The following is a 27,833-nucleotide window of genomic DNA, read 5'->3' on the forward strand; positions in this document are numbered from 1 at the left end:
ACTATAAGATTGTTTGATGCTAAGATGTAGTAAAAATTTATGATATAATGGGAACAAGAACGTGCGCTTCTAAAGAACCAGTGCCTCTGGGAAGCATAACAAGCTTTCCATTTATTGTTTGTTTATTTTAATTTGATATTCTGCAACATGTCTTTCTTTAGTGGAGTTAGTTATTTACTATAGTAGAAAATATACTAATATTCTTTTATCATTAATAAACAATTCGTTGCTTTTGGCTGCATATTATAATTGCTGATATTTATTTGTAAAAGAAAACATTCCGACTGTTATTTTGAGAATATTAATAATTATTAGTTAAAAAAAAAATAATTTATAAATATTAACTCTCAAAAATAATATAATAGAGAATTATAATAAATAATCAATACAAAAAAAGTAATAAAAAGAAAGAGTGATGAATTCAACGTAAAAGTAATTTACAGCTAAAGATAAAATGTGTTAAGTAAACCGTAGTACATTTAAAGTACAGAACTTAATGTGATCGGTGGTGAAGATTGATTTGTTATGACTTTTAAATTTACGATTCATTTGACGACGTTATTTTATTGCCTATAGAAGTTTGATTCAACAATTAATTATTTAATTGCATAAATTTGAATAATAGTGATAATAATCAAACTTAATAAATAGTAAGTACTTAATGCTTAATAATAATCATTTCATTTGTAGTCATAACTGCATGATTCTCAATGAAATATGTTATTTATATTTCATTGTTATAGCACGTTGCATAAAGTATATTAACATAGTTTACCTTAATAATTATGTTTTTGTTTTTTTTTTTACTAAAAAACAGGTGCTCGATTCTTTGTAGGCTAGGAAATAAAAATAAAAAGTAAGCGATGCCATTAAAGATAAATGAATAAATAAACGTGGAAATTAAATTAAAAATGTTTTTAAAAACATAACAAAAGCTGGATATGAATTATTTTAACATATTTTTTTTTTTAACAGAAAGATAATTTTTCTGTCAGTTTATCTTTTATAAAAATCTGTAATAATATTAATTTTATTAAAGGCAAAACCTAATATTATAATAAAAATAATGAAAAATTTTTTAATCACCTTACCAGCAAAAAATATAGATACATGGTTTCAAGACCTTTCGGTTTTTTCAAACCACCATCAAGAGATTAAAAATATTTTAAGTTAAAAATTAAAATGAGTTACAATCATGACTTTTTGAATGTCAACAATGTACTAATACATGTTTGAGTATACTGTTGACATTCAAACAGAAATGATTGTGAACTAATTTTAATTTTTGACTTGTTATAATATTTTTAATTTCCTGATGACGGTTTCAAATAAACCGAAAGATCTTGAGAACATTTTTGGCAGGTAAGCCGGTTAAAAAATTTTACATTATATTTTATTATTAAAATATATAAGCGGAAACCTGTTTAAAAAATTTACCTAATATTATGTTTCATAAATTTAATCGCAAGAAAATTATGTTATTTATATCGTAATATACTTATGATCAATATCATAGTGTTTAATAAAATAGTGGTTTAATAAATGACTACGATATAAAAAGCTGACAACACAGTTGTAGGACTTTCCGGTCACGCGGCTAAAGTCGCATTCTGGGATAAACCTACAACTGTGGGTTGTTTCTGATGCATAAATTACACAACAATTAATTTAAAAATATTTATAATTTTATTTAAAAATAATATTTTTTTTCATTTATTTGATTCAATGATACTAAATAAAGCGCGCGCGCATACCGAATTTAATTCGCACAGGTTTGACGATACTAGCGGCCGGTCGACACTAACTAAACTAATGTAGTTTCACAACTTACTTAAAACAAATTTTGCTTGTACGATCCGCAGACTTGTATTGCCGCGAGGCTTAACGCACCAGATATCGAGTCAACCGGGCGATCGAGTTCGAGGCCCAGCCAGATCAAGTTACTTTTTTACACTGTAAATATTATCCATTTATTTAACTTAATCGCTGTGACATTATAACGTAGCTGACGACTACAATTTTTGGGGTGGGGTGCGATTTTTCAAAAACGCTTTTACAAATATTCTTATTTTCTAATTGTTAACAAATGTGCCTAACAAAAATATGACCTTAACATGGCGAAATCTCGAGATACGAGGTGACCTTGTTCAACAACCTCACTTCCTTGATGTTTTAATAAGTTGAAAATCCTGTGGCGCCAGTGCTCCATTTGTAGAAGTAATCTGACCAAGTTTGGTCGAAATCGATCCCGTAGTTCTGGTGATATAAGGTGATTTAGAGGTCAACACCACATAATCATTAACATCCGGATTTTTGGGTTCCTTAGGTATAAAAAATCTGCTGGAAACCGGATATGCCCATATTTGACCGATTACAATATTTTCCCGTTTAAAGCTATAGCTTTGCTATAGTGCTAGACGGGAAAGTAAAAATAATAATATTTTCATATATTTAATTTTGAATTGGTATAGGTGTAGTAACTCCTATACTATACGTCCTATCCTATACGTCCGTTACTGACGGATATTGATTAAAAATTTATGGAGATGTCTTATAAATTATGGAGATTTTTTTACAATTATGAAAATATCTTCATTTATCGCTGGAGTTTTATGAAGATTAATTCTTCGTTCCGACATACCGCAAAGAACCGATGAAGAGTTTTTTCTAGTATTTCAACTGATATATTTAAATTACTTCAATGTTGTATAAAGCGGCCGTTCTCAAAATACAAATATAAAATATTAATTACTACCATACTGGTAAATAAAAAATTTAAATGTATTTGGCTTATTGCAAGAAATCTATGTAAGAAAGATTATATATAAATAAATAAAGAATGATTGATTGTATGGCGGATTCAATTTTTATACGAAATTTGGGTATCTTTTGAATGCCCCCGGTATCTAATATATGACTCCGAACTTATTTGATTTTTATCATCCCTGTGAAAAATTATCCCATTTTCGTAACGAATTAAAATAGAATATGAAATAGCACAAAATTAATCTTAATTTGTTTAATTTAACTCTAATTTCCAGATACAATGTAATAATAATAATGAAGTGAAACTTAAAAAAACCGTTAATTTCATTATTTTTCATTAGACTTTATTATTTTTTTTACAGTTTTCAACTTTTCTGCTTACAAAATACTGATGCTACTGCAAAAAAAAAGATTTATAAATAACATAAAAGAAAAATTACTGCCGGTATTTACTAACGAAAGCTAAATAGAATATTATTTTAACAACTGCTGATGATATAGTAATTCTAGCCGAGAATAAAAAGGATTTAGAAGAAACAATGAACGGCATAGATGAAGTCCTACTCAAGAACTATCGCATGAAAATAAACAAGAACAAAACAAAACAATGAAATGTAGTAGAAATAACAAAGATGGACCACTGAATGTGAAAATAGGAGGAGAAAAGATTATGGAGGTAGAAGAATTTTGTTATTTGGGAAGTAGAATTACTAAAGATGGACGAAGCAGGAGCGATATAAAATGCCGAATAGCACAAGCTAAACGAGCCTCCAGTAAGAAATATAATTTGTTTACATCAAAAATTAATTTAAATGTCAGGAAAAGATTTTTGAAAGTGTATGTTTGGAGTGTCGCTTTATATGGAAGTGAAACTTGGACAATCGGAGTATCTGAGAAGAAAAGGTTAGAAGCTTTTGAAATGTGGTGCTATAGGAGAATGTTAAAAATCAGATGGGTGGATAAAGTGACAAATGAGGAGGTATTGCGGCAAATAGATGAAGAAAGAAGCATTTGGAAAAATATACTTAAAAGAAGAGACAGACTTATAGGCCACATACTAAGGCATCCTGGAATAGTCGCTTTAATTTTGGAAGGACAGGTAGAAGGGAAAAATTGTGTAGGCAGGCCACGTTTGGAATATGTAAAACAAATTGTTAGGGATGTAGGATGTAGAGGGTATACTGAAATGAAACGACTAGCACTAGATAGGGAATCTTGGAGAGCTGCATCAAACCAGTCAAATGACTGAAGACAAAAAAAAAAAATTTAACAACAAAGCAAACCGTTTACTTAAATAAACATAAAACCTAGCTTCACCTACCGGGTTGGTTTAGTGTGAACGCGTCTTGGCAAATCAGCTGATTTCGAAGTCGAGAGTTCCAACGTTCAAATCCTAGTAAAGGCAGTTAATTTTATACGGATTTGAATACAGGTGTTCTATGGTGGTTGGGTTTCAATTAACCACACATCTCGGAAATGGTCGACCTGAGACTCTACAAGACTACACTTCACTTATACATATCATCCTCTGACGGTGATTCTCGGAGGCTGTAGAGGAAAAAACTGTACTTCAATAATGAACGTAATTTTCCTTTAACTACAAAAGATATGTAAAAAATTCTATAAATTAAAATATAAAAAACTATTCTACTAGTTAAAAATATATTCATACAACAAAAGATTTCTTTTAATAGTTAGAAATATTTTTTTTCTTGAAGAAAAATATAACAGGAAATTAATTAAAATAGGTTTATCTATTTTTGTCAAAATTTGTAATTTTAGTAAGAAGTGCGATAAAAATCCAGGGCAAAACAAAAAAACTCAAAATTATTCTATTTTATATAGGTTATAAAAAGCAGTTATACATTTAAATATAATATATACACTTACATAATTCATAACTTTCACAAACATTATGAACAAATTTTACGATTACTTTTAATCGTAAATTTTATTTACCGATTTTTTTTTAAAGTAATATTTATAATTCTTTTTTATTTATGATATTTGTCTTTAAAAAAGATAATTGAATAATTAAAGATGTCTATAACCATCTTTAAAAAAGATGGTTATAGAAGAATAAAAAAATGGTTTAAATTAAAATGACCAAAGGAACCAAATCGTAATGCAATAAACTATAAATAATATAATAATAATAATTTCAACAAAGAGATTTTACGAAATTTTTCCATCAGCAATGATTAGACTTAAATTTGGATAGTATCAAATAAGATGTAATTCTTTTTAAGAATTTTCATTAATATAAAAATGTTTCTGAAAAATTTTACATGATGTTTGCAAATAAAAATGGTTTTTCGTACATTTTAACGATTGAATTCACGAATAAAAAATTAAAAATTAGTAAATTTAAAGATATTATTGAAAAAAATTACGTCATAAATTAAGAATTAACAATTGGTGAACATTATAGTTTTCTTTCTTAGTAATGTTTTTTCAGTGCACGTCGTTTATATTAGTAAGGACAATGAATTCTGTACAATTGTACATTCAATTCAGTGGTTGAAACCGAGACACTGATATATGTGACTTCTTTATGTTTTATACTATGTGACGTTACACGCCGTTGTTGACTAACTTTTTTTATCGCTCGCTTTACTTCCATCTCTAATCCATCATCGCAATTATCTTGTTGATATCAATCATTACGAAAGAAAAATTAATGGAATGGTAAATAGGATTCTGTATGTTTGTAAACCTACATTATAAGGTTCTTCAGTTCAAATTTCTCACATATTTGGTTAATTTCACTCAAACAATCATTTTGGTTGTTTCATAGTAGCTTTTCTTTTACTGTTCTAATTAAAGTTATTGTTTATTTTCTTGTTTTAATTTTGTTTGTTAATGTTTACTGGACATTCAAAGGCACTTTCAAATGTTATATTATTGTTGTTATGTTATACTATTGTTTTTGTATTACTTGAAGTGTATCATTGGGTGGTCCTATTTCAAGTGATGGTCAGCCATACCACTTACTTATAGCTTCATTATAGAAGCTGATTGTAAGTAAATAAAGAAATTTAGAAAAAAAAATATTTCATTGCTAATCAAAGAAACAAGTTCTTTTTTGTTTGTTCCCAAAACCGCGAAAAATACCGAATCATTATGAAATTGTAATTTCTTAGGACCCCCAACTTTAATTTATGTAATTTAAAATATTTATAATTTTAAAATTAAAATATAACATTTTTTTCATTTATTTAATTCAAAGATTCTAAATAAAGCGCGTGCGCGTACCGTATTTGATTCACGCGGGTGTGGCGGTTCTAGCGAGAACGGTCGACACTAAATAAAATAATATAATTTCACAACTTACATAGAACAAATTTTGCTTGAATGATCGACAGACTTGTTTTTCCGCGAAACTTAACGCACCAGATACCAAGTCAATCGGGCGATCGAGTTCGAGCCCCAGCTAGACCAATTTACTTTTTTACACTGTAAATATTATCCATTTATTAATGGATAATATTTACACAATAATGGATAATAATGCACAGTTCAAACCTCACCAACATAAATCTGAAATAAAATAAACCTGTAAATAAATAACCTAGAACTTCTTTTACTAAATTTAATGCTACTGTCTATATGGTATGCTAATATCGACTTCTTCAGGAAGTTATTATGTGATTTACGAAATTTAATGTCATTGCCTACAAAAGATTACTTTATATTATTATCTTAAAATACAAATTAAAAAACAAATTAGTTTGATGATAAAATTAAAGGGAATGACGATTACTTACATATTTTAAAAAATGTTGATGGTTTGAGAAATATTGAATTTCGATATCAATATAGACTACTTTAGAAAGTTATTATGTGTTTTACTAAATTTAATGTCTTATCTAATCTGGCAGCGATCTTTGTTATCTTATATAGATAGTAAGTGCCGTTGCATATAGCTTGTGGAGCTTGCATATAGCTTTACACAGCTCCCAAGCTGTATAACAAACATTGCTGTATATCCCATTGCACAACAAACATAAAATTGCTAATACAGCAGGCGGTATATTGCTGTGCACATAGGCTTACGGCTGGCTTACCACGCTACTAACTATCCTGAACAACTCTGACACTGATACTTTCCTTTTTTTTCCTGTTTAGCCTCCGGTAATTACCGTTCAGGTATTACTTCAGAGGATGAATGAGAATGATATGTATGAGTGTAAATGAAGTGTAGTCTTGTACATTCTCAGTTCGACCATTATTACTAAGATGTTTGGTTAATTGAAATCCAACCACCAAAGAACAACGGTATCCGCGATCTAGTATTCAAATCCATGTAAAAAACATGGCGGCGACCCGCGAGAACTCATCATCACGCGAGAAAAATAATAAAACTCTGTAGGTTTTTATATACTGAATTAAGATGTACCATCAGGGTAAGCCATATACATAATTGAATAGGCATAGATTCGAGTTTCAGTGTGGTATTAATATTTGCATTACGACTAGAACGGTGAGGGCACCGATTGGAAGAAGAACTTCTAGAGCTACTAGAATTCATTTTCAATATTTTCTCAACCGTAGAAAAATACAGTATTCAGTGCTGTATTATGACCATTAATGCATTTTGCTAAGTTCTTTCTCCAAGCCTCGTTTCGTAACTTACTTCGGTTTATATTTATCAAGTATTGTTATATACTCTTAATTAACTGGATACGTTATATATATACTGAGGAGTAATTTATTCACTTATAATTCCATACGTTACCGGTATCTAAATGGCATCTTATCATAGTTTCAATCAGATCATTTTATTACTACTATATTTCAATTTTATAAGATAAAAACATCATTTTGTAATGCTCTATTAAAAGAATTTTTTTTCTTTTATTTCTGAAGTATTAGATATAAAAGCAAATCTTAGTAGATAATTATTTTAGAAAATACACATTTTAGATTACGTAACTTTCATAAATTAAAAATATAGTAAACATTCTTATTTTAAAAAATAACCGCTGTGTAATTATTTATTCATTTTTGTTGGTTTTTTGTTTGTTGTTTTTTTTTTTTTTATTAATAAATTTCTTCAAATACATTTAAATAAGTTTGGATAAAAAAAATAAATGTTAAAAAATAACTTTAAAGTTTGATAATAAAAAAATTAAACAAAATTTAACCAATCGAATAGAAAAGAGATTTTTGAAAAGCAAAGTAAATAAAGTTTAAGAAAAAAAGATGTTAAAACTCTGAAGGTTATATTTATTTTTTTATATAAATATTAAAATATAAAAGAAAAAACAGAAATACTAATCTTGAACATGTTAAAAATGGGACTGTTATAATGTTGTAAATCTATTTATGGACTTTATTACTCAAATGCTTATTATTTAATACTTTTAAGCCCTATATTTTATTCTAAATAAAATTTATATATTTAATCAATTACTGTTTATTTAATTTTAAAATATTTGCCTAGTTATGCTAATACTATTGTTTAAATAATTATACAATTATTTATAGCATGAATACTAGTTACTTTAACAAATGTTTCAGTGAGCATAAAAGTAAACATTAATTTACATATTTTTTAACATAAAAATTATTCGGTTCTTTAAATTGCTGTTCTATTTTATGTCAGTGCCAGATTAAGGATTGGTAGTTTTTTGTTTATATTTATTATATTTAATTTTTTAAAAATTCAAAATTTAAAGAAAAAAATTAAATGGTATTTTTTTATTTATTCTGTTAGCGGATTTTTTTTATTAAGTTTCGATAATATAAAATATTATCTTTTATCATCTTACAGTTATTGTTATTAATTCTAAATATCTGATAATTTTCGTATAAATATTTGTTAGTTACTGATCTTCAGTAAATATTGATAACAGTATTTTAATATTATTATTAAGGAACAATTATTTTAAACTTTTAATTGAAAAAATTAATTAAAAAGAAATATAGAGAGCATGGGGTTTTTTGAAGATCTTTTCGTTTTAATAAAATATAAATGTTAGCCAAAAAAAAAAAAAAACTATCAAATCCTAACAACATTATAAATTACGGTACCTAAACATCTCTTAGTTTATATAGCATAAAATAAATTAAACTCTGACCTATTTCATATTACATCTTTCCTTTCTTAATAACGTAAGAAAAGGGATTAAGTTTATCTCATATTCCCTAGTCAACACTTTAGTAAACCTAATATTCTATGCACCCTTGATGAGATTGCTTTAACCTGTTTTAAAAAATTTATTAATAATTTCTTATGATATAAACGTTATAATTTGAGAATTTTAAATGTTGTAATTAATAACGTTCAAAAATATTACTGAAATATCATTTATTTTAACTCATTTCTTTTTTCAAATTATATTAATAAGAAGTATATACATGCGGGTGATTCAAGAGAAAAGGAAAAATAATCTGGGAATTGATTCCAGACTTGAAATTACGAAAACTTTTCACACAAACATATGTCCAAAAACGCTTTGTTATCGAGTTACGGATAGCTAAAAATTTCGTCTACATTTCCGTTCCCTCGAGGAAATGAGGTCAGATCTAAAGCGTTATATAAGGGGTAAATTTAATGTTTTGGAACTGAAATATCGAATAGAACTGTATCTCTTGTAGTTTTGATCATATCCAATGTAAAATAAAAAAAGTTCAATGAGAAAAAACATTTTATTTTTAGGTTTGAATACAATAACTTTGTTAAATTAAAAAAAAAAAAAAAAAAACGAAAATATTATTATCAAAATTTTTACAAAATTTTACAGGTTTTTAACGACATTATTAATGTCCTCAATAATACTTTCACTATCATTCAGGTTGCTCACAAGATCATCTCGAATGAGATTATGCCGGGGCACTTACTAGGATCTCGATCTGAAATTGACAAGCATCCATGTTTTTTACAAGAGTTAGTAGTTGTACCGATTATAATATCGATTGTGTCAAATCGATCAGTTGACACCCATCCATGTTTATTTTACACTAGGTTATGGATCTATAACTAGCTTATATAACCTACAAACTAAATAAAAATAAATTCCTAAACATCATCACGTTCATCATGAGACATTCTACTCATTGGCAGTTTCTGACATCACTGACGCCTCCAGTTCCTTCTGTCCCAAGCCAACTCTTTGATATCCTTGAAACTTCCATTCTTGATATTATCTATCAACTTCTTCTTTTTCTCTTTCCCTGTTCACAGTTCTTTCAGTCACGGGTATTTATTAAATATATATAATAACGTTAATTAAATTAAAAACTATGAATTCTTTTTACCAGTATCTTACTAAGATGGTCCACTGAATGTAAAATAGAAAGAGAAAAGATTATGGAGGTAGAAGAATTTTGTTTTTTGGGAAGTACAATTACTAAAGATGGGAAAAGCAGGAGCGATATAAAATACCGAATAGCACAAGCGAAACGAGCCTTCAGTCAGAAATATAATTTGTTTACATCAAAAATTAATTTAAACGTCAGGAAAATATTTTTGAAAGTATGTGTTTGGAGCGTAACTTTATATGGAAGTGAAACTTGGACGATCAGAGTACCTGAGAAGAAAAGATTAGAAGCTTTTGATGTGGTGCTATAGGAAAATGTTAAAAATCAGATGGATGGATAAAGTGACAAATGAAGAGGTGTAGCGACAAATCGATGAAGAAAGAAGCATTTTGAAAAATATAATTAAAAGAAGAGACAGACTTATAGGCCACATATTAAGGCATCCTGGAATAGTTACTCTAATATTGGAGAGACAGATAGAAGGAAAAAATTGTGCAGGCAGGCAAAGTTTGGAATATGCAAAACAAATTGGTAAGGATGTAGGATGTAGGGAGTATACCGAAATGAAACGACTAGCACTAGATAGGGAATCTTGGGGAGCTGCATTAAACCAGTCAAATGACTGAAGACAAAAAAAACTTGTGAAAAGATAAATCACAGGAAATTCAGTCCTACTGTGTGTGTGTGTGTGTGTGTGTGTGTGTGTGTGTGTGTGCGCGCGCACACACACACACACACACACACACACATACGTGTAAAAACGTTAATTATAATGGCGAAATTACATTTAATAATTATGAATGAATTAGAAAAATATCTCGATTGAGAGATTTTTATGCATTTGAATGATGAATACCGAGTGTATTTATTTGAGGTGTATTTTTCCAAAAGTCTCTGATGAATAAATAAATAAAAAGAGATGTTTTTACAGGAATAAGTCATTTGAAATTAATGTTTCTTATCTTCAAACACAACTTTACAAAATAAGTACCTTTATCGTCAATCGGGTTACGAATTGCTAGCGTCCAGTTATCCGGCACCTGTTAAAACACAGAACTGGTTTTATACAGGATGATTTATTGGTAAAGATAAACCTTTGAAATATATTGTTCACGACATACTAATTAAAAGATAAATCTCTACGAATTGTTTCACAGGATATTGTTGCAACGATTAATCTTATATTTTTAAAAATATTGATCAATTTTTCTACGAAATATGCTTGATCTAAGTAAATATCATCTGTTCCCATTTTTCTCCTTTACAAATTTCCAATATTTTTCAATTATTTCCGAAGGACTTTTTCACGTTCTGATTCTCTTTCTAAACAAACGTTTTGTTAGCATTTTGAAAATAACGTTTTTTAGCAGTTGGGTTTTAAATGTTTGTTCATGTATTCGGAAAAAAATACTTTTCACTTTTATTATCAACAAATTAACGTAAAGAAAGTATAATAAATAAATAAAATTTATCGGATAAAATATAACACAAATATATAATATGTTAGTTAATTCTAAAGAATTCTATATAAATATCGTGTCTGTAACTTTTGTTTGACGGAAAATGTAAGAAATTAATTTTAGTTACGTTCAGCTGAATGAGATTAAAAATCAGAATTTATTATTCTCGTACATCCTCTTAAATAACAAATTGGTTAGTTATGAAAGAGCAGGAATCAACGGTTAGAGTCATTAGCTCGGTGAAAATTGGTAGTGTATGAAAAGATTCCAACCTGACCGGGATTCGAACCCGGGATTAATAAAAAAATCCTTTAACTGAAGTATCATATATTAATTAATTACATAACAGTCACCTTAAATAAATAAAATGTAGATAATAATTTTGTTATAATAAAACATTTACTTTTTAATAAAAGTAAGCAACATTGATCAACGTAATTACGTAATTTCCATTTTCTAATAATATTAACTAAGATTAATTGCGTTGAGAAAATCCAGCTGGCTTATACGTTTTAATATTAAGATAAAAATATCTTGGTTTATTCTAGCTCTCTTTAAATCATGTACAAAATTTTATCTTACGGTATCCAACATTAGAACGTTTATTCATTTTTCAATATGAAATATTATATACGAGTAATATAAGGTTTTATAAGTTTTATAAAACTTAACTATAACAAATAACCTATTTTTTAAAATTAAAATTTGTTATAATTGGAATATATTTTTCATTTTTTTTTTATATAAATTTTCAAAAAATTAAAATAAAAAAACTGATAAACTAAAAAATTACTTTAAAATGATTTTATAAATTATTGTAATTTTCTTTCAATTCAGTATAAAATAAAGGGTAAAATGAATTTCACTCCATTTCATAAATTATAATTACGGAAGGATTTTAATATTAATTAAATCATAAAACAACGTAAATTTTTAAATAAATTATCAATTTTTTAATTAATTTACTTATTAACTGTAGATCACATTCCAATGTAAAAAATTAACTTAATTAGAAATAAGTTTAAAGAATCTTTGTGATTTATACTTATCACACGGTTCCATAAATAATCGTAATGATGGCAGGTAGCCTGACATCAAACGAGGTCACTCTACAAAATGATATAATAATTCATAAAAAAAAAAAAAATACTATCCCATGTCAAACTTACTAAGAAATATGGAATGGTTTTTCTTCGTTTGCCTAATTCAGTTGAATGTTACTCATGCAAATCTTATAACTCCACTGAATCGTAAATGTTATACAATTCTACAACTGACACTTTCATTTTGTTCATAAAGTAATGGATGGTAATGGAATAGTTATATAAACATCATTTTCTAAAAAAAAAAAAAAAAACTTTGGCTAGTGACACATACCTCAGGTGATAGGCCTTACTTCCATCTCTATCATAATATAAAAATATCTATCATAATAAGTTTCTAAAGAAATCGATATTGATATCGAAATTCAATATTTCTCAAACCATCAAAATTTTGTTAAATATGTAAATAGTCATCAAACTAATTTGTTTTTATGTATTTTACGATAATAATATAAATTAATTTTTTTTAGGTAATGACATTAAATTTAGTAAATCACATAATAACTTCCTGAAGAAATCGATATTGACATACACAACGATATATACAGTGGCATTAAATTTAATAAAAGAAGTTCTAGATTATTTATTTACAGGTTTTTTTTATTTCAGATTTACGTGAGATTGGTGTGGTTTGAACTGTGGTAAACATTTTGGCGTTCCTAAGAAGTTACAATTTTATAATGTTTGGTACGCTATTTTCGTGGTTATTGGAAACAAAAAAAAAGAACTTGTTTCTTTGTATAGCAGGGAAATAATCTTTTTTGTAAATTTTTTTATTGACTTACAATCAGCTTCTACAATGAACCTATGTAAGTCGTATGGCTGACCATCACTTGAAAGATGACCACCCAATGATAATCTTCAAGTAATACAAAAACAGGAATGTGGTAGACGACGACCTCCTTCGGCAGGAGTGGCCGCCGGAAGTACAATTAATGACATGTGCCGATGATTTGGCGGTAGTAGTGGCGGCGAAGGAGCTGGAGAAGGTGGTGGGGATAGCTACGAGGATCGTTGATAAGATCAAATCATGGCTTTAGACGCAGGAGCTGCAACTGATAGTTAAGAAATTGTAGCAATGACGGGGCGGCGAATACCCCTTTTGCTATCCAAGTCGATGGAGAAATGATCGTCCCAAAGGAAGTGGCAGAATACTTGGGAGTGTGGCTCCATAGGTCAAGGGGTTTTTCACATTAACTGCAGCGAGTGGCCATAAAGGCGGGAAAAAATGTTCTCGGCATGGTTGAGGCTTGTGGTCAATGCCGGGGGTCCTAAGACAATTAAGCGCAGAAGCTGGCGTCTACCGTAGTATCAATGATTATGTATGCGGCACCGGTTTGGTGGGAAGCCTTGAAGTGGTGAGAAATGCCGGAGATTGAATGGCATATATAGGAAACTGGCGATACGAGTTGTGCGGCTCTACCGGACAGTATCATTGGATGCCTCACTGATGGTGGCTGGTATGCCGCCATTGAACCTGCTGGGCAAAGAAAGAAGAGAAAGAGCCACAGACGGTAGTGAGGTGGCGAGGGGCCGCTTGCTGGCTGACTGGCAGGAGAGGTGGCGGAGTGCGAAGGAGGGGCACTGGACCTACACCTTGATCCCAGAGGTGGCTGCCTGGGTCAATAGACTGCATGGAGAGGCGGACTTCTGGACGGCTCAGTGGTTGTCGGGGCATGTCATTCGAGGTCTACCTCTGCAGGACCGGAATGAGGCGCACAGAACTGTGCCAGTATTGTGGGGCTCACCTTCTTTGTGTGTCCCAGATGAAGACAGGAGATATCACGTGACGATTTGAACTCCCCAGGGGAAGTCATGCGGGTGTTTTATTATTATAAGTTTAACTGTCCTAAGAATAATCACCAAATATACAGACTTATGAAAACCGAAATATTTTTTTCTAACTGATTACTCAGACGATCTTAAAACCACAAGAAATATAAAAGTTAGGGGGAGTTATTATTTTAGTCGATATTAGATATAATAATTTACCTCCTCTCTTTTATATATTACAATGGGAGAGAAATAAAATATATATAAATATATTTAGATGTTTTATTACAAGTGTAAATACCTCTACAGGAAGTTTTATTTTTTCCTATTCAAACAACGAATTAAAGTTTTAAAATCAATCACACGTTCGTTAACATGATTTTTCATAATTATTATTATTATTATGTACTAAAAAAAGTAACCAACATGAATTAGGATACCTAGGTTACCTAGAAAATACGTTAGGTAAGTTGCAAAATAAAAGACTATTTATATTTTTATTGTGGGTGGGAGATCGTGTTTTAAGGAACTAACAGGGAAATTATTCCTAGTTTAGTATGGATAAACAAATATTATCATCAATTTTATAGAAATTAAAAGTAGAAAAAAGTGTAATGGCGGTAGAGGCTACACAAACTGTACTTAAGAATAATTAAAACAATTATAAATATTTCAATCAAATACCAAAAACCAATTTAATTTCAATTAATAATTTTTAGTTGTCACAAGTTATTATTTCACATTATTAGACGGGTACATTTTAAATTATCGTATCTTCCCATCCCTCTTAAGAATTAGGTACAAGAATGATTATTAATTTGTAATAAATTGCATTCAAAATATATCGACATTAATCAGCAATGAACAATTAAAAATTACAAATTACAAAACCAGCTACAGCGAAAGATTACTAACACAAATAAAATCTCCCATATATTATTAACATATTTTTTTTTTAACTTCAGCCAGTCTATAGATTGTATACGTAAATATTATATAAAAGATCAATATTTCTCTGTGTGTGTACACGCTTATATTAAATGCTTGCATGCAGGGTAAAACCAGTAATTTATCTATATATTTTGAATAAACAAAAAAAAAATTCATTATTTATAACATCTTAACTAATTTTAAAAGAAAGTAATTAAAATATATAGAGGTAAACTTTTTCGAAAGTTTTAAACATAAAAAGAAGTAATTCGCTAGTTTTATGCATATGAAAATATCAAAAATAATTATATTTTATACTTCCTAGAGAAGATGACGAAAAAACAGTGATTATATCGATTTAAATGAATAATTATGCAACAAAAAAAAATATATATACACACACAAACACACGCCAGTAGAGATCTTATGTATTATTTATAAATGCTTTTTTTCATTTAAATTTTACTAAAACGAAAGATTTTTTTCTTTTTAAATACAGCATCTGTTGATCTGCATTCTTTATTTATCTCGATACTTTTTTGATATATGGTAGGATTACTCTGTAGAAAATTAAACAAAGTAATTTTTTTTCTTATTTTATCTTCTTAAGAGAAGAAGAAGTTTATGAATAGGTTGCAGAGTATAGCTCAATTTTAATTTTGCATCTTTATTTATCTCATACTCAACTCAGGCGGTCTATAATTCCCCCTTCATTCTCCCTGAAGCCTTTAATTTTCAAAAAACTAATTCCAGAGTCTTGCTAAAAATTAAATAACTGTCTGTAAGACCTTATTTATTTTCCAGTTCTTACTACTAGCAAGAGTATATAAATTATTTCTTTGTAAGTTAGGATTTGGTAGAAAAGTATTCTTGATTAATTATCGTCCAATTTGTGGTCTTAATTATTATTTTCAAGAATATTCAAATTTATATTTATTTATGTTAAATTAATTTTGATTAAAATATTAGTTGTAAATATACATACAACAAAAAATAGTTATTTTTTTTTTTTAATATAACGAATGTGAACAACATTTTTAATAATAATAATAAAACGAGTATTAACATTTAATAACAAAGTATATTTTTTAAATATTACAAAACTTTTATTTTAATTATAAAGTAAAATATTTTAATTTTACTTTATTTTTACTTTTATTTTATAATAATAATAAAATAAAACAAGAGTTTCTGTATTAAAGTGTTAGTTTCTTATAATAATGTTTAAATGAACACCTGCGCATAACAATACGAAAAGTCTTATATACTAAACTAAAATAACGTATATAAATAAAACATTCATACTGAAGCTAAAGTACAATAAAATAATATTTTTTTCTTTAATAAGCAGTGTGTATTATATAGACATGACAAGTAAATTTAAAATTATAATTTCATCTTGTATATATGAGAGATAAAAAAATAAAATAATGTGTGAACACGTGTTCATGTATACATGTTAAAAAAAGAAGAAGAACGTAAAGAAGCCTAACCATTATTAGCAGTGAAACGTATTTTTACTTCCCCTCCTCCACGTTTGACAAAACATTAAGTAATGATCTCTATTCGTAGTACTGTGTGTCCTTGAGAATGTGTTCTTATTCTTTGCACTCCAGAATATTAGTTGTTTAACTAAACAGATTGCCCAACCCAAAAGTTTTTGTTTATGGTATTTTTTATAAGAGAAATGTGAAATGTAAACAAATGAAAATGACAGTGATTTGTGATCAATTTATAAAATGACTTAATAATCTGTTTTAACTGAGATTAATATTTAAAATTTTCAGCTTTCTTGTTTTATAAGTAATAAAAAAATATAAGTAAAAAAAAAATATGTGTATGTTTTCATGTCCACCACTTTACGTTCAATTCGATGAAATATTGTTTTTATTTATTGTAAATTCTAGTATTCTAAATTTACTAAATTAAGTAATCATTTTTTCATAATAGATCTAATAATTATGGCACAAAAATACAATATATATTTTCTGCCGTAACTCGACTATTTGTTAATCGATTTTTAAAAATAAAATGTCATTTTGTTCAAAATAAAAGGGGTAATATTTTAATAAATAACATAAATTTTGATAAAACTAATACTTATGGAAATATAACGAGTTGAAAAATAAACATGGTCGCCGTTTTCTAATTAGCGAAGATATTTAAGTCCTAATTTTTTGCTAATTTTTAAACTTTATTACCAAGACGCTTACCAAATATTAATGTGATTCGTTTATCTGACTTGAGATATAAATTTTTATATAAATGTAACAAAATGGCGCTGGAAAAGAACGAAAGAGAAATTGCCATTTTTCCTAAAGATATTTTTTGTTTAGTTTTACAAGTAGAATCCGAAAAAGTGTAGCCAGTCCACCGTTTTAGAATCACTCTGTGTGTATATATATATTCAAAACTATACGACAATCTCTCGGTAACTGATTCTATAGATAAAAATAGGAATAACGTTCACATAAACATAGGCCCGAAAACACTTCGTTAGCGAGTTACGGCTAGCGAAAGATTTCGCCCGAATTTCAATTACCCCAGTGAAATGAATACTTCCTGAAATTCTGGGAAGGTAAAATAAGAGCGGATAATAATATGATAAATAAATAAAAATATGGTATATTTTTTTATGGTTTTTCACCAGAAAATATAAAAAAAAAAAATGGGTTCCAAAACTGTTCCACCATCAGTTTTAAAGTTATCTGACGTAAAAAAACAAAAACTGGGGTAAAAAAATATAAAACTTTGTGTTTAACGTAATAAAACGTTATTAAGTGGTTAATTAAGTTGTATTTTTTCAATTAGAAATGGAGAAAATTTAATTCTGAAAGCATTCATGTAAATTGCATAATAAAAAATTGAATACCGGATATTGAAATTTAACTTTATCAAAAAGAAAGGCTGGATTGTAAAAAAAAAAATAATAAATAACAGCATGAAATAACTAATTTTGTCTATAGGTAGAAACAGCTTTTAACCTAAAATGTAATTTAACTTAAAAACAGCGGAAAATGACATTAAAATGACAGTGAAGGCGTTATTAATTTCCTCCAAAGTTGCTTGAAGTGGCCCCATTTTGTTCAATATATGATTTCGATCGACGAATTCATTCTTTTCTAGTGCGTCTCATAACGTTAGGAGTATTCTTAGTAGTCTCTGCAGTTTCTATTATTCGATTCGTAAATTTCTTTTGTATGATAATCAGTTTCGAATAAATTATTGATTTCATCTAAGATCGGGAGATCGTGAAGGTCATTTCAGTAGCCGATTAGAACATTTCATTGTCTACCGTACGTATTATTTGAAGATCCTTTACATTATACGAAAAATGTTCCGCCTCGTGCATGAACATCTATCTCTAACTTGTTTTCATAAGAAATATCTTCCAAAAACGTGGGCAGGTTTGTTTCCAAAACGTTTAAGTACGCTTCTCCTATAAGCCTCGTTAGTAATAAAAATGGACCAGTGAATTTATTTCCCATTACACTAAACCTTACATTAATTGAAAATGTATGCTGGAAATGTCTTGTCGCAGTCTCATGTGGGTTTTCATCCAACCAAATATGGGTTTCACAAAATAAAATACTATTCCATTTGTTGTGAAGAATGATTCATCAGTTATCAAATTACGACGAAGGAAATTTCTGCACATTTTCTTGTTAACCATCGGCAGAATACCTTCAATTTATTATAATTTTGCTGTAATAAATCTTGTACCGCTGTTACATGGAACGGATACAACATGAAGTACCCGTTCCTTCTCGTTCCGTTCAGTCTCAGGTAAACGTAAAGAAAACCTATTCATGTTCAGCGATATTTTGACTTGAACAGCCACTAATAGTCACAGTATTAATTTTTCGACAATCAAAGCATATGATAGGATGAATATATGTAATTTATTACTCCTGTACTAAAAACGACCAATTTTGAGAGACATTCTTTTTCTAACGAAGGAATCATAAAATGTTACGATCAGATTGTTATAAAAGATATTTTTAAAGTTTTTATAAAAATATAAATGAATGTATAATTTCAAGATAGGCTATGAAGTAAACTAATTCACTTTATTTTCAGGAAGTGTTGATATAAAAACTTAAAATATGATTGGATATACTTCTACATAAAAGTTATTTTTTCTGTAAAGCTTTTAAATGTATTCATCAAGAGTAATGGAAGACACAAAGCTACAGGTTGGTTCACATATTCATATGTATGAAACATTCATTTTTTTCTTACCTTTTTAGTGTCTATGATATTACTTATAAATACAAAAAGGATCTGATGTGGATACCACGTAACTTCCCTGTATGCCTATTGTATATATTTTATTAGGCGTAAAATGTACATAACATATATGTGTAAATATATACGTATATATATATATATATGTATATATATGTATATATATATATATATATGTATATACATATATATATGTGTGTGTGTGTGTGTGTGTGTGTGTGTAAGCGTGCGCGCGCGAGTGTAAATATAACCACATTTTTAAAAGTACATAAAATTTTACTTCATTAATAACTTTGATACTTTTTCTCTTTTTTTATTGTTATTATTGAATTATTATTTTCTGTAAAAACCTTTTTATAATCAGAAGTTATTAATAATTAATAAATAAACATACTTAAATTAAAAAAAGGAAATGAAGTCGGATTCGAACCGATGTGCCTTCCCATTGTAAGATCCAAATATTTCAATAATAAATTTTTTATTTGGCTTTAACTCTGTAACCAATGAAAATAAGCACCACTTATGATATATCGTTGAAAAGCTCTAAATGAGGCTTGTTACTGCAGTTAATAAAAAGTCCAAAATCCAAATTTTATGAATTTTGGGCTATTTTTAGCATTTTCGGTCCAGTCGATTACAGTCAAAAGGAAAGGTGCACAACTAGATGCTACAACAGTCCTAAATTCAAAATTTCAACACCCTACAGCTTGTCGTTTTTTAGTTATGGATATACATACGTACGTACAGACGTCACGCCGAAACTAGTCAAAATGGATTCAGGGATGGTAAAAATACATATTTCTGTTGAAATCTGAAAACCGAAATTTTTCACGATCACAATTCTTTCTTTACTTTGTACAAGGAAGTAAAAAAAAATATGAAAAAAAAATCAGAAGTTATTAGTGAAAGAAAATGTTATGTACTTTTAAAAATGTGTATATTTAATAGGCGTACATGGAAGTCTTGTGATGTCCATACCAGATTTTTTATTTTTTATAGGAATAGAATTTAATTAATTTAAATTAATTTTTTGCAAAAAAAAATCTATTGAGATTGGAGAAATTTCCCTACAAATTTGGGAAAGTTACTCTATTAGATTTCGTATTTATAACATTTTTTTTACTGATGCTTTATAAGAGCAGCAGCTGATTGCTTCTCTTTGTTTGCGCTTATATTACAACGTAATATTTTGTTATAAAAATACATTTTTTTATGATTCAATGTATGTTTGTTTTATTTTAACTATCACGAAAAATCAAATAGCAAAAATTAAAAGAATAAAAAAAGAAATGAAATTAATAAATTATTCATCAATAACAATTAATAAACTAAGCATTACTCAGTATTGAACTAACGTAATCGTATATAGGTAATTATATGTACGCTAAAATACAGTGGGAATGAAGCAGTAATGGACATTTGATGACGCCGATTTCGATTTGGAAACAGTTAAGCCCCTTGTGTCATTAGTAGATCGAATTTGCAATTAGCGGTTTAAAGGCTATTACAGAGGCAGAGCAGGCTTCTCTCGTTTCTCTATATGTACTAAACCCAACGCTTATTCCACCACAACATTCTAAACCCTTCCTCAGTCACTAAAAGGACTGTGTTTTTTTTGTGCTTAGATCTAAGTAGAGCGGTAATGAGGAAAACCATAAACGCACGTTATTAAGAGAAAAGTGTTTTTTCTCGAGCTACTTTTTTTCTGGTTATAAAGAACTAAGAGAAATAATCTTTCTACCATTTCACTAAGTCTACTTCTTTTTTTTTTACTTAAAAATATTATTGAAATAAATTAATATATCCTACATTTTATATAAAAAAAACCGTTTAATAATTCCTTTTTATTCAATCTAACTCCAACGATAACTGAAATATTTTAAAATCGTATAAAAGATAATAACAGTTATTGCAAACAAAAATATATATATTTTTTTTGTTATTCTACTTACTAAAATATGTATCAAGTATCACGAAATTAAAAAAATTATGTCATAGTAAAATAATTGTATTTTGAGTGTACATTTTGTACTATTTTATTAAACTAGTTAAAGAAAAACTTTTACAAAAAATTTATTTAATATAAAATTAAATGTTCATTACAATTCTTAAAAAATCATTGTCAGTAAGCACCGACAATTAATATATTTACAAGAAAATATACAGAGTGTATCACGAAGTTCTCTCAGGACTTTAATAACCTATTATACTCCTAAAAATAATGGAAAATGTTCACATAAATATGTGTCTTAAGATGCTTAGTTTACCAGTCACGGCTAGTGAAAAAATTCGAATTTTTGCTACTCCGGTGAAATGAGGTCGTACTGAAATTTTTAGGACGATAATATTGAAGGACACAATTAGTAGTTTCTAATGGTTATCTGAGTATAACTGAGTTAGTTATTCAGGGGGAAATTTGAGGACTTTTAAAAATATTATCCTAGGGCAAACATTTCTGAGCATGGTGACTTTGATTAATACGTCTGCTAGTTCCTCTCTAGCAGGCGTATTACTGAGAATTTAGATCCTACCTCTACATGTTTTGGAGAAAGGAATTCCCTAATTGTATCTATTGTAGACTAGTGGATACTACGAAGCACACATTTTATAAGTGCCCCAGGTGGGACGAGATCAAGGCACGAGCGGGCCTAGGACGGATCACGGCGCAGGACACAGTAGCCTATATGCTACGAGGTGCCGAGCAATGGAAGACGGCTGCGAGAATGGTTTCTGTGATCCTGCGGAAGAAGGAGGTCAGAGTACAGCATGTGGGATGCAGGCTGACTGTTGTGTAGTCTTGTGGTGAGGGGATCTATTGCTTTCATGAAGGGATCTACTAAAATTATAAAGCATGGAACAAAGTGTGGTGACGTCTAGGACTAGGGCTACGGAGGTAGCCCTAGTCCAGAAGCCCTATCCAGCTGAGGGATGGGCTGGCTATCCAGAAGAGAAGTTGGCGTGTCCTGATGACGCTAGGGAGACCCCGGTGGGATGCTTCTACAGAGGCTAGAAAGGGAGAGCAGGCTGCTGCCACGACACCCTGAGGTGACCGAGTGATGCTTGATTGCCGGACTGGTTGCCTCAGGGGTGTTAAAATCAGTGAAAAAAAAAATATATTTTTGAGTGTTAGCTGATTTTGACTCATTCTATAATCTAAGGTACCAATTTATAAAATAACATTTTATTTTACTTAGTTATTTGAACAAATCAGATTATTTATCGATAAATTCTTCCATTAAAAAGATTACAAATAGAAAATTCTAACATGGAAGGAAACTAAGCCTCTTATTATTATTATTATTATTATTATTACATTATTACGAAAACAGATCATATTTATCGAAAGAAATGGACAGACAAACAAAAAATCAGAAGAGCATTAATAATATTTTACTATATATCAGCTTAGCATCATCAATTCCCGTCTTGCCTTACTGGACAAATTACGAAGAATTATTTACTTTTGTGTAAAATAAAAAAGCTTTTTGGTAATTACTATGTTGTGAAACCGGATAAAATGTAAATAAATAATCCTGAATGTATCCGTAAAACTAATTATAAAATAATCCGTTTGAAAAATAAAACAATTTCATAGGTTATACGTGAAAAAATTGATTCTACAATGAGTTTTGATTTATTACACAATCCAAACTCTTTTAATGTTTTGTTTACATAAATTCTGTTCCTTCAAATACTTCCATGATCAGTGGATTTTATACAACCCAGTTTTAAGCGTATTAATTTAATAATTTTATTAAAAGTAAATACATATGTATTTTTTACTGTAAAATAGTACACAATAAGGATTTCATTATTACAACAAATAAATAAGTACGAGTATTTTACCAATCTTTAACCTTTGAAAACCATGGTAAAGTTCAAAAACTGTTTAAAAAATGTTTAATTAAATTCTAAAACCAGATAAATAGCTTGATTGCTAAACAACCATAGTAATCAGCAGATACCAAAGACAGAAAGTATACCTATAAAAAACTAAGTTAAATTATGCTTACAAAAGTTACAGATAAAATGACTTTTTTTGCAACGGTTTAAGATTGAATTTAGATAAATTTATATTTATACATCGGGGTGATTCAAAAAAGACTTCGTACCTTTAAAAGCATATAAAAGTTTATATACATAACTTAACAGATTCAATTGACGTCTTATTTCATAGCAAAACTCATCGGCCACCAGCGCTGTTACCAGTGTTGTTAAAAATAGATACATGCACTAGTGCTGAACTTGCTCGCTATGTGTGTTTTGGTTTCACGACTTGCAGTCAAAGACTGCAATTCAACGTAATTTTCGTAGAGTATGGTAGCCAGCCGCCTAGTAGGCGTACAATTTACTCTTGGCACCAAATCTTCGTTGAGACAGGTTGCTCTGCTAAATATACAAAATCACTAGGACGCTCACGAATTTCTAAAGCTGCTACGGAAACATTCAGAGAAAGCTTTGCACGTAATCCAAAGAAATCAAGTTGATGTGCGTCTCGTGAGACTGGCATTCCCCAAACGACTGTTTGTTGTATATTACGTAAACGATTGTACATGAAGCTACACAAACTAATTGTGGTTCAACTCATTACAGAAGACGACAAAGTTGCTCGGCTGCAGTTTGGTGAAGAAATGATGAAAGAATTGACAACAACACATTTTTAGATAATGTAATTTTTAGTGATGAGTTAATGTTTCACAACAGTGGCAAGGTATAACTGCCAAATATGGACCTTTAATATGGATGATAAAACCCTTATCATACTTTGCAGCACATTCATGATAGCCCTAAGATCAATCCTTTTATTGTCCTCAACAAACAAAAACTGTACGCGGTCGGTTCTTCTTCCAGGAGGCAACCGTAAATAGTATCGTTTATCCGGACATGGTTCAAAATTTTCTAATTTCTCAGTTAGACGATGATGACCAAGATGGACGTCATTACTAGAAAAAATACGGTTTACCAAGTCCGACATTTTCTTAATACTCGGCTCCCAGGTCGGTGGATTGGTTAAGAAAGACCATTTGCATGGCCACCTCGCTCCCCAGATTTGAATCCGCTAGATTTTTATTTCCTTGTACTAAGTAAAGGAAGTATTGTGATTGCGAGAAATTTCGGTTATCAGATTTCAACGGAAGAAGCCATTTTGATCTTCCCTGAATCCACCAAGTCCGACATTTTCTTAAAACTCGATTCCCAGGTCGGTGAATTGGTTGTGAAAGACCATTCGCATGGCCACCTTGCTTCCCAGATTTGAATTCGCTAGATTTTTATTTCCTTGTATGAAGTAAAGGAAGTATTGTGATTGCGTATCAGATTTCAACGGAAGAAGCCATTTTGATCATCCCTGAATCCATTTTGACTAGTTTCGGCATACGTAGCTATTTACGTATGTATCTAGCGTAACTCAAAAACTATTTGCCGTAGAATGTTGAAATGATGAATATAGAACTGTTTTAACATCAAGTTGTTCACCTCCTCTTTTGATTGAAATCGACTGGACCAAAAGTGTCCAAAAAAGCCCAAAATCCATTTGGGCAAATCACATTTGGATTTTGGACTTTTTCTTAACTGCAGATCAAGCCTCATTGAGAGCTTTTCAACGATATATCATAGGAGTTACTTATTTTCATTGGTTTAAGAGTTATAGCCAAATAAAATTTTAATAATGAAATATTTGGATTGTACAATGGGAAGGCACATCGGTTCCAATCCGACTTCATTTCTTTTTTCTTTTTTTTTATTTAAATATATTGATTTATTAATAATTATTAACTTCTGATTGTAAAAAAAAGGTGTATATATAATTTAATAATTGTACAAGGAAGTCATGTGGTATCCACACCAGATTTTTTCTTGTGGGGTTTCATTAAAATCGGGTGTATGTACCAACCACCTTTATCTGCTGATCTTGTTGAGCTAATACTTCGAATGACAGCACATCTGCGGGGGTAAAGTCCGACTTGCTGGCTACAATCTTGAATGAAATCGACTTCAGCTGGGATATACATGTCGCCTTACAAATGGAAGCCACATCGAATCATGTGAATGTTGGGTGACAAACTTATTTTTCTATGAAATGATACCACAATTGAATCTGTAAATTATGTCAATAAATTTTTAAGTGCTTTTAAAATTTTGAAGTCCTTTTTGAATCACCATTATACATATATAGGATTTCCTAAAACGCACAGTTGTTTTTAATTTTTACTCATATTCTAAAAATAATATTTTTTGTGTTACATAAATATTGTTTATTTGCTAATATTTTTTATTTGCAACATTATTATTTCTTCTTTTTTCATTTATTTATTTTTTAATCATTTTTTTATATATTTTTCCTTACCGTTTGCTGAAGATGATTGCATGAAATTCTAAACGAACATCTAGTTTTAGATTTTTTAGTATAATATTGGTTTCAACGTTATTTCAATAGATGTTTAACATAGTTTTTTTTTTTTAATTTTAATAATCGCATCTTATAAATAAGAAGTGTTTTTTGTTAAGATTATAAACTCATCCAATTTCGACATTCTCCTTTTAACATTAAACATTTCCTTTTTGTTATAATTCTTCTTTTGTAATTTACTTTGCTCCTAATTTTGCTGCTACGAACAAATTTTTCAAAGAATTTCTAATTCTTAAATGTATATTTGATACTGGCACACTCGTATATAATTTCATCATCAAAGCTCCTTGGCTGTTTCAGTCTGTTTTTGATGCGTTTCTTATAATATCCATCTTTTGCTTTTATAACCCAGATTAAAACAATTATACATCTGTTAGTATTAAAATAGAAAATTACGTTTTTCTATTTTAATAATTAATTTATCTTCGCTTCAGCAACATATACAAACAATAATTCGATTAGTTGGTGTATAACAAAATCAATCAATTGATATACACAAATAAATGTATGTTGTGTTCATTGAAAGATAAACAACCATTCATTTCATAATTTATTCATCGTATCATTTGCTAAATTACACAACACACAACCATGCAAATCAGTTCACTTGTATTTCACTTTAATCTTTTTTCTAGTTGTATGCGAGTGTCCTATAAAGACTTATTTGAATACACTTTTTTTGAATATACTTTTGAAAAAGCTTGTACATGCTAAAAGTATAATAAGTATTTAAGTACTACATTATGCAGTATAACTGAGTAAATATGTGGTGGTTGGCTATTTAAGAAAAATAATAATAATAAATGATACTAATACTAATAAAAGTAATTTTAATTAAAATCATATATATATATATTTTTTTTTTTTGGTTGCAGCGTTTAATTCATTTTTTCCTGTTTAGCCTCCGGCAATTACCGTTCAGGTATTAATTCAGAGAATGAAATGTATGAGTGTAAAATGAAGTACAGTTTCACAGGTCGACCATTTCTGAGATGTGTTGTTAATTGAAATCCAACCACCAAAGAACACCGGTATCCACGATCTAGTATTCAATCCGTGTAAGATTAACTGACCTTACTAAAACTTGAACGCTGGAACTCTAGACTTCCAAATCCGCTGAATAGAGAAGACGCGTTCACCACTAGAACAGGCGGTGAGTTAGAAATGTTCGACCTGAGATTGTACAATACTTCATTTACACTCGTACATATCTTTCCCTTATTCATCCTCTGAAGATACACATGACGATGTTTCCCGGAGACTAAACAGGAAAAAAAAGATAAGGGGTAAATATGTAATTAATTATTTTTAAATATTTTTAAACTTCATTTAACTACAATTATTACTTTCACACTCTGTTTTTCTCTTCGATTCCAGAAAAAGAAGGTTAACCAAAGCTTAAAAATATAATAAAGGAAGGAAATAAAAATAGAAGGTTAAAAATAAGGATAACCAAGTTTTATAATATTAAAAGAAAAGCTTTATAGTTTAGTTAAATTTGTTTTTACTTCTTGTAAATATTATTGTAATATTTTCCAATAGCAGAATAAAATGACCTTTTTTTAAAAGATATTTGTTATTCAGAACATTCTAAATTAATAATAATAAAAAAAAAAAGAATAAATATTATTCCTTAAGATAAGATTTTCTTACTATTTTTATGCAAACAATAAAATTTAAAAACTACAGGTAAGAGTTTTATTATACAAGTGTATTTTATGAATAAAATACATTAAAGTTTAAATAAATAAAAAAAGGAAGCTAAAATATTAATGCAAGAATCAAACATATTTAAAAAAATAATTTATTATTATTATCATCATTTATTTTTATTATTTCATTTTTTATTATTTACGTATTATCATAATTTTTATTTTA

General features: G+C 28.9%; 1 protein-coding gene and 1 long non-coding RNA gene across 3 annotated transcripts in view; one reads left to right on the plus strand and one right to left on the minus strand.

Annotated features, from left to right (window-relative positions):
• The window catches only part of LOC142330059 (uncharacterized), a 622,505-nt gene that overhangs the window by 405,089 nt on the left and 189,583 nt on the right, over positions 1-27,833 (minus strand). The gene's annotated exons all lie outside the window — the stretch shown is intronic.
• Positions 557-27,464, plus strand: LOC142329746 (uncharacterized). 2 transcript variants are annotated; one of them, XR_012757587.1, is made up of 3 exons: positions 557-650; positions 19,379-19,494; positions 27,333-27,464. It is a non-coding gene; the product is annotated as an uncharacterized LOC142329746 (long non-coding RNA). The 2 variants fall into 2 exon arrangements; XR_012757588.1 differs by lacking the exon at positions 557-650 and adding an exon at positions 5,307-5,454.

The sequence above is a fragment of the Lycorma delicatula genome, chromosome 9 (genome assembly GCF_047948215.1).
Source record: "Lycorma delicatula isolate Av1 chromosome 9, ASM4794821v1, whole genome shotgun sequence".
Classification (NCBI taxonomy): Eukaryota; Metazoa; Arthropoda; class Insecta; order Hemiptera; family Fulgoridae; genus Lycorma; species Lycorma delicatula.